The sequence below is a fragment of the Canis aureus genome, chromosome 2, assembly GCF_053574225.1.
Source record: "Canis aureus isolate CA01 chromosome 2, VMU_Caureus_v.1.0, whole genome shotgun sequence".
Classification (NCBI taxonomy): Eukaryota; Metazoa; Chordata; class Mammalia; order Carnivora; family Canidae; genus Canis; species Canis aureus.
The window spans coordinates 25,537,613-25,548,549 of record NC_135612.1 but is presented as its reverse complement, the minus strand read 5'-3'; positions in this window follow the sequence as shown (position 1 = coordinate 25,548,549).

The window sequence follows — 10,937 nt, the reverse complement described above, 5'->3', positions numbered from 1 at the left end:
AGTCCAAGATCATGGTGCTGGCAGATTTGATATGTGGCGAGAGCTTACTTCTTGGTTCATGGACAGCTCTCTTTGCTGTCTCAAATAGCAGAAGGGCCAAGGCAGCTCTCTGGGGGTTCCATTTTATTTGTTTGTTTTTTCCAGTTTTATTGAAAGATAATTTTCATATCGGGGTCTTTTTATAAGGGCCCTAATCTCATTCACAAGGACTGTACCCTTATGACCCAATCACCTCCCGAAGGCCCCGTATCACTGCGGAACAGGTTTCAATATATGAATTTTGCCTCCTAATCTAGAAGTGTGGGAGGATAGTTTGAGAAGAGAATTTAGGAATGTTGAACAGTTCTGAGGGCGCATTAGAAAGTTATATCAATCAGCATGGTTTTGTGTATTCAGATTCATTCAATATAATGACTTAGTAGATGAAGGGGGGGAAGGTCTAGTCAGGTGAATGGGGTGAACGAAGGGCAAGGGAGTTGAGAGTGATGGCAAGGAGAGATTTACAGTGAACCTTGACATTGAGGCTGGAGGAGTCAAGAGCCCGGGATAGTGAGAACACTTATGAAGCCCTAGGCCCAATCAGATACGAGAAATTTCTATGAAGCTAAGAAGGATGATACAGTTTTAGTACAGCAGTAGGTAAATTGACCAATGAATAGAATAGGCCAGCAGGAGACTCATGAATGTAGAATATTATTAGATAACAGAATTAGGTGTCAGATCAGTGTATAAAGGGAGGACTGATGTTGCTGCACAAAAACAGGTTCCTCACATTAAATTAGATCACGTCAGGAAACAAAATCAGCTCCAGATAGACTGAGGACCTACATATCAACAACAAAAATTTTAATTTCTTAATAGAAAACAAATACAAATAAATTCAAGAACTTGAGAAAGGAAGATATTTCTGAACAGCATAAGAAGAAATGAATTACTGAATTACCTGCAGTAAGGAACAGGGAAGGACTCGGCTATTTTGATTAGGGACAGAATTTAGAATAACTGTGATACTATAGTGCTTTCTGGGAGGAACTTTTAAAAAATATTTATTTATTTATTAGAGAGAGAGAGAGAGAGAATCTTAAGCAGGTTCCACACTCGATGTGGAGCCCGACACAGGGCTCAATCTCACAACCTGACATAATGATCTGAGCTGAAATCAAGAGTTGGATGCTTAACCAACCAAGCCACCAGGTGCCTCTCTTCTGAGTTTTAATAATTGCTTCATAAAGCTGTTCAGACTTTCTATTATGCATGAATATATGAAGGTTTATGTGTGTTGTTGGGAGGTTTTTAATTATGAATTCAATTTCATTAGGAAATGTAATAATTTCAATGAATTCATTTTCATTGATTTCTGGTCTTTTGTGTATTATTTACTTTCTTCTGTTCACTTTGTTGTTGTTTTTTTCTTCTGTTTACTTAGGATTTAAGTTTGCTTTTCATTTTCCAGTTTTTCTTTTTTTTTTTCATTTTCCAGTTTTTCAAAGTGAAAACTTAGATCACTGATTTGAGACTTTTGTTCTTTTCTGTATATTTAATGGTATAAATAAATATCTAAGCATTGCTTGAGCTGCATTCCAATGAGCTTTGGTATGTTATATTCTAGTTTTTTAAAAAAATATTTTATTCGTTTATTTGTGAGAGTGAAAGAGCTCCAGCAAGGGGAGGAGCACCAGAAAAGGGAAAAGCAGACTCCCTGCTACGCAGGGAGCCGAACACACTGAATCCCAGGACCCTGAGATGATGACCTGAACCAAAGTCAGATGCTTAACCAACTGGGCCACCCAGACATCCCTGTTATATTCTAGTTTCAATTCAATTCAAAGCATTTACTAATTTCCCCTTTGAACAATAGATTATTTAGAATTGTGTTTCTTAATTTCCAAATATTTGGGGATTTACGAAATATCTGTGTTGTTCATTACTAGTTTAATTCCATTATGGTCTAAGAAAGGCTTTTTATTTTACTTTAAAAGATTTTTGTTGGGCAGCTCGGGTGGCTCAGTGGTTTAGCGCCACCTTCGGCCCAGGGTGTGATCCTGGAGACCCAGGATCGAGTCCCATGTCGGGCTCCCTGCATGGAGCCTGCTTCTCCCTTTGCCTGTGTCTCTGCCCCCCCGGCCCCCCGTCTCTAATGAATAATTAAATAAAATCTTAAAAAAAAAAAAAGATTTTTGTTGACATTTGCTTTATAGCCCAGAATATAGTCACATATGGTGAATGTTCCATGTACACTTGAAAAGAAAATATTTTCTGCTGATATTGGGAGGAATGTTTTATAGATCTTAATTAGCCGAAAGTAGTTGATAGTGCAATTCAGGTCTTCTGTGTCCTGTATTCAGGATGACAATAGTGATGAGAGGAGGGAGAGAGGGGTGGGGACCATAGTTGGATGTTGAGTTATGGTTTATTTTAGGTAGTGAGTTTAATTAGTATAATATTATAAAAACAAGTAAATAAGACATAAACCAATGGTCAGAAAGTGTTATGAATGAAGGATTTTGATTACTATAGCTAAGAAGAGGAAAAAAGGGATTTAGTTTTTGTTTTTGGAGCTTTGAATTTTACATTTCCTGATAAAGAATTTATTACTTAATTTGAAGCCCGAAAAGAGAAGGAATTTTCTTTGATCTGGGCCTAAATTTCTTAAAAGGGCCCCTAAACAAGAATTAGGTTTAGGAATTAGAGGAAAAGAAAGAAGGCTGAAGCACAGTAAGTCAGCAGGAAAATAGAGGAAGGTGAAGTTAGAGACTTGGACAGGACTAGCTAAAGTCTAACTTGTAGGCCAGGATAAGGAGTTTGCACTTTATTCTGAATATGATGAGAAGCCATGGGGGACTTCAAATAAGAGAATGACAAGATCTGATCTACATTAAAAAAAAATCTTTTAAAATTTATTTTAGAGAGAAAGCCCCTGTGTGCAAGCAAGGGAAGAGGCAGACGGAGAGGGAGGGAGAGGAAGAGAAGCAGACTCCCCATTGGGCAGGGAGTCCAATGAGCTCTCACAACCTTGAGATCATGACCTGAGCCAAAATCAAGAGTCACAAGTTTAACCAACTGAGCCATCTAGGCACCCTAATCTGATCTACATTTTAAAATGCTAGGGAAGGGCACTATGAAGGGGCAAGAGAGGACTTGGTTTATCCAAGGAGGGGACTGATTCAATAGCACAGGTCATTGGAGATGAAGAGATGTCATAAAATTCTGAATATAATTTGGACTTAGGGGATGCCTGAGTGGCTCAGTGGTTGAGCATCTACCTTTGGTTCAGGTCTGATCCTGGGGTCCTGGGATCGAGTTACGCATCAGACGCCTGCTGGGAGCCTCCTTCTCCTTCTGCCTATGTGTCTGCTTCTCTCTGTGTGTTTCTCATGAATAAATAAATAAAATCTTAAAAAAAATAATTTGTACTTAGATCATGATGGGAAGAGCAAAATCATTGACCTCACCAGCACTATCATCTCTAATAGTTTTTTTGAGCTCTATTTAGGTGTCAGAGATAGGACTTCACATGCCTAATTTTTTTTGTTCATCAAAACAACACCTGTGTGGTAGTGCTATTATTAGCCCTGTTTTACAGAGAGGAAATTGAGACTTAAAGAAGTTACTTAACCAGAACATGTTTGTTGGTTTCCAGATTAGTCATAAAAGCAAAATCTTGATTTTTGAGGAATTTAGAAAAAATTGTAATGAATATTAAGTAAATAAGGCACAAAATTGATGAAAAAAATTTTCTAGCCAGCAAAGCATCAGGAAAAGTAAAGGGTACACAGTTCCTAAGATTACAGTATTCTTTCTTATTCTAAGTTGCAACCTGGTATCTGTAGGTGACCAGAGGTATATGAAAACTGATAGAAACTTTGTTATGAAAGAACTGTATTTGGTAGTTCTTGAAATGTTGGGAAAGCAGGGACAAGAAGGAGAACAAGTGTTTCCCTCTTCTGGTGTTTCCTTCTGAATAGAAAGAGTTAAATTAGTTTAACTCCTTCTTTCTCTACCAGTTTACCCATTCTGTGCCCGGTAATGATGACATCTGTGCTAAATCAGGAAAAATAGTCTAGATATGTTCAACTCTTTTTTTCCTTTTAGAGACCCAGACTCCCCATGGAGTATACCTTTCCTGTTTCTTCTGGGGGCAGGCCTCTACTCCCTCTTGAGAGCCCACCGCCCTGGCAGGCAGTCGTGTCCATCTTCTGTGGGGAGGGGTTTGATTACAATCCATTTTGTTCCTGCAGTAGGCTTTGTTGGCCTTCTTGGCCTTCCACAGTAATGAGAGTGGTATTTTGGTCTCCACTTATCTTTCCCCTTGTTTTATTTTTCAGTTGGTTTAGCACTCAGGGCGAGGCAGAAAAGTATGGTTTGACTTACCTCAGAGTCCTCCTATCCCCTAACTAAGAAAAAAGATGGGTTTTCATAAATTACACTGGTTGATGAGATTTAGGTCAAGAATGATGCTGATTTTTTGTACCGTTTGAGAGCGAAGTTAGCTTTTGAGCAAGAGCAGCTAAGGGTTTAAATGATGTTGACAATTTATATTGGAGCATTTAGAGTAGTTAGAAATGACTCCAAATGTTTTAACTATAAAAATTGAGGTATTAGTTGCTATGGAAATGTGACAAGTTGAAATAACAGCTTTAAGTGAGGATGAAGAAGCAGCAAGAATAAGACCGATGATTACGTGCTCCATAAAACTACTAGTGATGAATGTTGAGTGCTTCATTTTACCTGATTAAATTATTAAACACAATTTTTCCCTTATCCAAAATGAATGAGATTTCTTATCCTCCCATCCTAGCTACTCTTGGTGCAGTGAATATTTCTTCTTATATCTATTCCAAGGTGTAACTAAAGAAATATGTTTGTATTACCGTATAAACTTAACAATATTCAGGCCTGGTCTTTAAAATCTTGTTATTATTATTAAACCCCTATGTACGATCTAGGGGGAATTGACAATGCTGTTCTTTGATGCCCTTTGTGAAGTTTCTGGAAAGGAGTTATCATTTTAATGTGCATATTGAAAGTCATTCCCCAGGTATTCTCTAACTTGGCTGAGAACCAAACGAAAGAAAGTAGACTTTTATTTCAGCAGGGACCTTTGAGTGGTGAGAAATGATAAAAGATAATTTTTCTCACTAGGAAAAGAAAGGTAATTTCTTTCACTCAATGGAATATTAAGTTTTAGAATCTCATTTCTTGGAGAGATTTAAAGAATCCAGTGATGGGCCAGGTCTGTTCTCTCTGAGTTCAGTGAGGACCAGCTGATCTTCAGTGATGGGGAGTGGCCAGGGGTCACTCTTTCAGCTTTTGCATTCCACAGTAAAGTGAAATTTCACTAGGACTATTTCTAGATAATTTAAATATAATAATATGAAAGTTATAATATAAATATAAAAACTTATAAAAATAAATGTGCATTTTATATCACTAAAACTTTATTGCTTAAAGGACTTTATGTAAGTAAAATGGGATTTTTTTTCCACTTAGCTCAGCGGTTTGGGGCCTGCTTTCGGCCCTGGGTGTGATCCTGGAGTCAGGATCGAGTCCCACATCAGGTTCCCTGCACGGAGCCTGCTTCTCCCTCTGCCTGTATCTCTGCCTCTCTATCTCTCTCTGTGTGTCTCTCATGAATAAATAAATAAAATCTTTTAATTAAAAAAAAGAACAAGAGAGAAAAATGAGTGAAGAATTAGAAGAAGAGAGGAAGAAAAAAATGAGGGAGTTCTAGGTTTATATAGGTACAAAAAGGACAGGAGTAATTTTTCCACTGATTTAATATTGTTGGTTCTAGAAGTCATTACTGATTATTAAGATAACCCAAATGAATGAATCTGAAACAATTTTATAGATTATAGTCATTTTTCATTTTTAAAAGAATGTTTATTCAATTTATTTAAACTAAAAAAAAAAAAAAAAAAACAGTTTACCCTTCTTTCCCATTCTCCATTACCCCATGCCCCTGATAACCACCTGTCTGTTCTCTGTATCTATGAGCTTGGTTGTTTTGTTTTGTTTTGCTTTTACATTCTACAGACAAGAGAGATTGTATGGCATTTGTTTTTCTCTAACTTATTTCATGTAGTTTAATGCCGTTGAGGTCCATCCCTGTTGCTGCAAATGGAAAGATTTCATTCTTTTTTATGGTTGAATACTATTCCATGTATATAATATTCCATGTAAATATACCATAATTTCTTTATCCATTTATCCATCATAAACACCTTCCAACAACAAATATATAGAAACATACATGGATGTGTGTGTTAAATTAGATGCCTGCTCCTCAGGTCAAGGTTTTAATATAAGGGAGTGAATGAACTTCCTTCACTGTAAGTCTGGATGTGATCAACTGCCTCTGACCTGAGCCCCAGGGTGAGTCTATCTGAGGGAGAGAGCCCTTTACGGATCATTTCTTAGATCACTGCTGTCTTGTGGGTCTTGAACATGAACCCCATCGGTTTTCAAAATTGAATGTTTTGGGATCTCATCTTTCAAGTACATGTCTTAAAAGTTGAGGTGTCCAGTGTGGAGTCTGAACTCGTCACTACTCAGGAAGGAGCTCTGGTTTGAGTTCCTGTGAGGTTGTGGGTTGCCACACCTGGGGTGGGGTTTATGGTGAGATGGTGTCCCAGCCTCTCACACACTTTGATTTGGTTTTCTTCTTGGTTGCCTGATATGCAGTCATCACTCAGCCAGCCTTTAGGATTTTTTTTAAAAAGGAAATGGTTCCATATGTAGTGGTAGATTCAGCATGTCTGTGGAAGTGAGTTCAAGGTCTTAGAACATAACCATCTTAAACCAGAACCCCACCACGAGTATCATATTTCATAGTATGGAATAATGTGCTCATTTGCCAATGGGTATTTAAAATTTACTTGGATAGGTTAAGTTAAAATTTCCAATGAATATTAAAATTTACTCAGATTTTAAGTTAAAATTTCCAAACTTATGTTAACTATTTAGCAGACAACATCTTGGATTTGTAGCACATGGTGGTATCCAGTGCTCTCTTTGAAACTAAGTGTGTTGATTAATTTTTGTCCAAAGAATCTATTTTGCATTTACTGTAAATGAAGGCCTGAACAATAGGGCAGCATCAAAAAAGCACATATTCTCAATACGAATTTTATTTTTGTGAATTAGAACTCAGTCTCTGTCGAGGTGGGGACCTGCATGTAGGTCTCTAGTGAGAGTATTTTTGGAAGCGTTGGAGGCCTTTCCTTTCTTAGGATCTAGGTCTGTTACGCTCTCCCTAACATTTAAACCTCCCTTCCTAGTCCATGTTTCTAATTATCACACTAAATTTGGTACTTAGAGAACCTTTCCAATGAAATTTCTTTTTGCACTATAGTTAACAGAAACTCATTTCGGGCTGTGTTAAGAATAAAAACCAAGTTTTTGGAAGGACACTTGGGTAAGTCACAGACTTCACTAGCAAGAGATACATACTGACCTCAAGAGAGTAGAATCAAGAATTGGAAAGCTGCTTCAGCTTTTCAAAAGAGTTAGTTATGGCTCATCTCTTGTCCCAATCTATTACATAACTGCCTCCCTCTACCTCTCATCAGCCATTGCTTGGAGTGGAGGTGTGGCCAGGATCAGTGGAGGTCACTGTTTGCTATGTGAAACTGCCCTCAAGTGTTTACTCCAGCAATTATGTGTTCACTTTTCTGCACATCACTGGGCTTGGAGCCTCATTGGGGGTGAGGATTGGGTCTTTTTTGTCTTGTATTCCCAGCATGTAGCATACGGCAATATTTGTCTAATGGACACATTTATGAAACAGCGGGACTCTTGTCTCAATTTAGCTTGAGAATCATGAACATAAACAGATGCCACTAATTTGGTATATTATTTGTGTTCCAAGAAGTCAAAGGGTAATCAAAAGAAAAATTAACATTTAAATAAAAAGCACTTATAATATTTCATTTACTAACCCAATTCTTTTTTTTTTTTTTAATAACCCAATTCAGATCAACTCAGAAGTTGATTTGATGAAAATTAGTAGAAATCAAGGCAGCAATTAGGCTCTGAACTTAATATAAGAGTCTGTATTGGTCTGGATTCTCCAGAGGAAGCCAAATATATATGCATATGAGGAATTAATCCTGTATATGATTTATTGTAGGAATTGGCTCATGCAGTTATTGGAGGCTGAGAAATTCCGATATCTGTTGTCAGCAAGCTAGAGACCCAGGAGAGCCAATAGTAAATATCATTCCAGAACTTGTGAGTCTGAAGGCAGGAAAAGACTGAATTCCCTGCTCCAATATAGGTAGAGAAAGTGAAATCTCCCTTCCACTTTTTTATTCTATTCCGACCTTCAGTGGATTGGATGAAGCCCACTCATATTGGGGAAGGCAATTTGCTTTACTCAGTCTACTGTACAAATATTAATCTCGTTTAGAAACACTGTCAGAGACACAGCCAGAATAATATTTAACCAAATACCTGGGTACCTTGTGTCCCAGTAAAGTTGACGTATATTAACTACCGCAGCGTCACATCCCTCTACAAGAAGCAAGAAGTACATACTAATGGACTGATGTAACTTGGGTTTTGAGATCCCTGGGTGGCTCAGTGGTTTAGCATCTGCCTTCTGCCCAGGACATAATCCTGGAGTCCTGGGATCGAGTCCCACATTGGGCTCCCTGCATGGAGTCTGCTTCTCCCTCTGCCTGTGTCTCTGCCTCTCTCTCTCTCTCTCTTTCTCTGTGTGTGTGTGTGTGTCTCTCATGAATAAGTAAATAAAATCTTTAACAACAACAAAAATAAAAAACAAGAAAACTTGGGTTTTGTGTATTTGCATTTTCAAGCTACTGAATTTGATAAAATACCTGAGTTAGTTGTTTTTCTAGTCATGTTCGCCTAAATATTCATGCTCTGAGAGTCACAACCATGTGGCATGAAGTGAGAATTAAATATGTGATATTTTTGTAGGCTTATTCAGTACTCTGCACATTTTATTGATCCTCATCTTAGATCAGTAGTACCTTAGGCTCTAGATGTATCAGTTAGTTAGATGCAGTCCCTGCTGTGTTGGAGCAGGCCTTCTGATGAAGAAACACATTGTAAATAGATAATAAGAAAATAAATGTCTCAGTACAAAGGTGATATGTGTTATGATAAAGGTGAACATAATGCAGGAAGAGTTAGGAGGGTAGGAGGGACCAATATGTACAGTTACTGAGGTGCGAAAAAGTTGGCATGTGGAGGGTGTTGAGAAAAACTGAATCCAAGCCTGTGGTTCAGAGAAGGGTTGGCATAAAATGAAGCAAGAGAGAGAGCAAGGGCTTTGTAGGAGGTGGGTGGATTTGGATTTTGAATCAGTGTGCAAAGACTGTTGTGATTGATTTGAACGTTTGACTACTGTGATTTTTGGTCTGAGAGCATTTGGATAAATAGAGACTGTGGTCTGGCAAATGCTAGATGTTCCTTCCTTCAAGCAAATATTATAATTAAGTTAGAGCCATTCTATATGGTCATATATGATATTGGAAAGATAGATCTGTGATACTCAAATTTTCAGTTAACACTTAGTAATATATAGTAGATCAGAAAATGAAGGAAACACAAAGTATTTTCAGTTGAAAAGAAGGCAGCGTGGATGTACAATTTCTGGTTTTCTCATGAAAAGTGTTGGGATATTTTCCAAGCTCCTCTGCATTTTCTGCGTATCTTGTGAGTGAGTCACTAACTCACAATATCTTGGAATATCTTGAGGATGTATGTATAGTGAATGGCCTTGAAAGGTAGAAATAGTGTCTTCCTCTTACGAAGGGCAGGTTTACTTACAGCCTTGGAAACTCAGAGTCTCTCTCCTGAAATGAAACCCAGTTGTGTACAAGCATCCAGTTGGGGCCAGCTGTGTTGCTCTATGGGCAAGGGAAATGCCCCGGTATACCGATGCTCATGCTGCTCGCTTGGGGTGAGTAATAAAGTTCTTTGTCTCTGACCCTGGAGTCTTGTGTCATCTGCCAGCATCCATGAAACTGGCAGGCTAACTTGTTAGCTTATCAGTTAGATAAAATGTCAGACCCTTCACAATTCCGACAGGGACCCCTCACCATCTCAGGAGGGAGGTGTAATGCCGGGCAGGTGATATCCTACTGCTTTGCAGCCTGCAAGTTATCACATCAACATTTTTGTCACTGCTTTTTCCCTCTAGAGTCACAGGATGAGCTATACTCTGACAATCACATCTTAAGTGTGACTTCTATTTTAAAATACATTTGTGAAACCTACTAGCTACTAATTATTCTACCTTAAATATTCTTAACCAAGTGGAAGAAAATTTCAACAACAGCAAGATTGCTCTGTTGAAATTTTAGGATTATCAAGTCATTAAATATATTAAAATGAAACTTGATTTAAAGCTAAAAATTTTGTGTATATTTGTGTGCCTGAAAATATAAGTGAAGCATATTTCCATGAAGGATTTTTTTTTCCATGAAAGATTGTTACACGATAAGCATTAAGGAGCTAACACTGTGTTTTCTGAGTAGTAACAGAACCTTTATTATCACAGTACAGAATCTTCATGGGTTTGGCTTCTTACCCTCCCCTTACCAGGAATTTGAGGAGCAATGGGTCACCGTGGGAGACTATGGGGTGTTGCCTTGGCAGCTGGAGGAGATGTTCTGTACCTGCAACTGTCCAGGACAATGCCACTAGCCACAGGTGGTTACTGACCACTTGAAATTTTGATTGGTTCAAATTGAGATGTTCATAAGTTTGAATTATATACCAGATTTCAGACTTAGAGCAGAAAAAAGAAGATAAAATACCTCATTAATAATTCTGTTTGAAATAATATTTAAATATGTTGGGTTAAAGAAAAAAATATTAAGACTAATTTCACCCGTTGATTTATACTTCTTTCAGTGTGGCTATTCGAAAATTTTACATTACATATGTAGCTCTCATTATATTTC